The sequence below is a fragment of the Chrysemys picta genome, chromosome 20 (assembly GCF_011386835.1).
Source record: "Chrysemys picta bellii isolate R12L10 chromosome 20, ASM1138683v2, whole genome shotgun sequence".
NCBI lineage: Eukaryota > Metazoa > Chordata > Testudines > Emydidae > Chrysemys > Chrysemys picta.
The window spans coordinates 12,526,324-12,528,459 of NC_088810.1; the positions used below are offsets into that span (position 1 = coordinate 12,526,324).

Here is a 2,136-nt window from a genome sequence, read left to right on the forward strand (position 1 = left end):
CCTCCAGCTGCTTGACCCCCCCCCCCCTCAGTACATTTTCACCCCCTGCTCAGACCCTGGCCGCCCTCTGCTCCAATTCGCCCCCTTTGCCCCTTTTTAACCCCTGTAAAAAGCAGTCCCCAGAATCTTAGGGCTAATAAGGGGAGGGTGAAGGCCAGTGGCTTCAGCAGATGTACTGAACATGCTCAGATTAACTGAGAATGCTCAGTACACTGTAAATAGCACATTACCAGGGGGAACACTTTTACTATACTAGAAAGTATCACGTGGCCGGTTAGCTCAGCTGGTTAGAGCGTGGTGCTAATAACGCCAAGGTCGCGGGTTCGATCCCCGTACTGGCCACAGTTGCTTTTTTTCCCCCCTGCCATGAAATGCAGATGTAAGAGCTGTGCCTGCTCTTTGTGTTTATTTGTGTCTTTACCTTCAAACATTGGGGGGAGCTGTGTTACTCTGTATCCACAAAAACAACAAGGAGGCCAGTGATACATTAGGGGGAAGGGATAGCTCAGTGGTTTGAGCATTGGTCTCCTCAACCCAGTATTGTGAGTTTAATCCTTGAGGGGGTCATTTGGGGCTTTATCCTGCTTTGAGCAGGGGGTTGGACTAGATGATCTCCTGAGGTCCCTTCCAACCCTGATATTCTATGGCACTTTAAAGTAAACAGATTTATTTGGGCATAAGCTTTCATGGGTAAAAAAACCTCACTTCTTCAGATGCATGGAGTGAAAGCTGTTTGAAAGCTCCCCAGGCTGTTTGGGGAGGCACAGCCTTCACTACCCGGCCCTCCATACAGTGTTGCAATGTGGCCCTCGGGTAAAAAAGTTTGCCCACTCCTGGCCTGGATGGACCCAGTATGGCCATTCTTATGTTCTTATGTTTCCCATAGAACAGCAGTGACACGTGGTGGCCAGTTTGAGTAATGCACAGAGTTTGTTTCCCATGGAGCGGTAGTGACACCTAAAGGCATGTTTAGGTCATTCAGACTGTATACACTAAATTACACCAATTGGCTATGGGGAGTTTTTCTTGCTCAGTTTTACATTTTGTCAATGGGCAGTGGGGGAGGGGCAGGTGGGTCAGATATTCATAGATTCCAAGGACAGAAGGGACCATTGTGATCATCTAGTCTGACCTCCTGTATAACCCCGGCCAGAGAATTTCCCCCAAATAATTCTTTGGGTGAGTATTCTTGCTGCCAAATGCACTGGAAGGCAGTTGGAAAGATGGGGCAAATGCTATTCTTATACATGCCCCTTTCCATGGTTGCCTCCTGAGGTCTGCTGACAGGTGCTTTAGGAGATGTGCCAGGAGAAGGGCAGGGAGTATTGCTTCATTGACTTTCTGCTGCACTGCAGCCCATCACTCTAGCATTTGAGTGCCTTCCATATAGAATTGCCAGCAAGAGTGAAATCCCAGCAGACGTCACGGAGTCTCTGGCATTTTGCTCTCTTTGGGCTCAGGTGTCTGCTGGGGGAAGAGCGTCTCATTTTATCACTGTTAAAAATGTTATTAATTTACTTGTATGTTTTTTGCAGGGTCACTGTAGTGAGTTCTGGGGTGTTAGCCACTTGTCAGGGGGGAAATCTCCATGCATGTGAGGCTGTTTGCTGGGGGCTACCCAGCACAGTGGTCCCATCCAAGCCTTATCAGGCTCAGGTGGGCTAACCCCATAGCCCCTGTGGAGCTTTAGGAGGCTCTTTCAAAGGCCCTTCTATCAGCTCGCCTGCCTGGGGGAGCAAGGCACCTGTTTAGTATGGGTGGGGCTGATGAGCTGATTCTGCCCCATCTTACAGCTGGGACCCACGTGTGTTAATGGAGAAAGGCAGGACACGAACCAGGGGCTAGATGCTGAACTCAGACAATTCAAACTGGAAATGAGGCACAAATGACTAACCACTGGAGCAAATTCCCCAGGGAGGTGGTGGACTCTCCATCCCTGGCTGTGGTCAGAGCCAGACTGGAGCCTTTCTGGGAGAGGCTTCAGCAAACACATTACTGGGGTCAGTATAGGGGGAACAGAGTGAAACCTGCTGGCCTGTGCTATGCAAAGGGCAGACTGAATGATCTAGTGCAGAGGTGGGCAAACTACGGCCCGCGGGACTGTCCTGCCCAGCCCTTGAGCTCCCGGCCAGGGAA

The 2,136-nt window shown here is 50.3% G+C and overlaps 1 non-coding gene across 1 annotated transcript; it reads left to right on the forward strand.

Moving 5' to 3' along the window:
* The first annotated feature begins 268 nt into the window (after positions 1 to 268).
* On the forward strand, positions 269 to 342 carry TRNAI-AAU (transfer RNA isoleucine (anticodon AAU)). Its single transcript has one exon. It is a non-coding gene; the product is annotated as a tRNA-Ile (tRNA).
* The last annotated feature ends 1,794 nt before the right edge of the window (positions 343 to 2,136 follow it).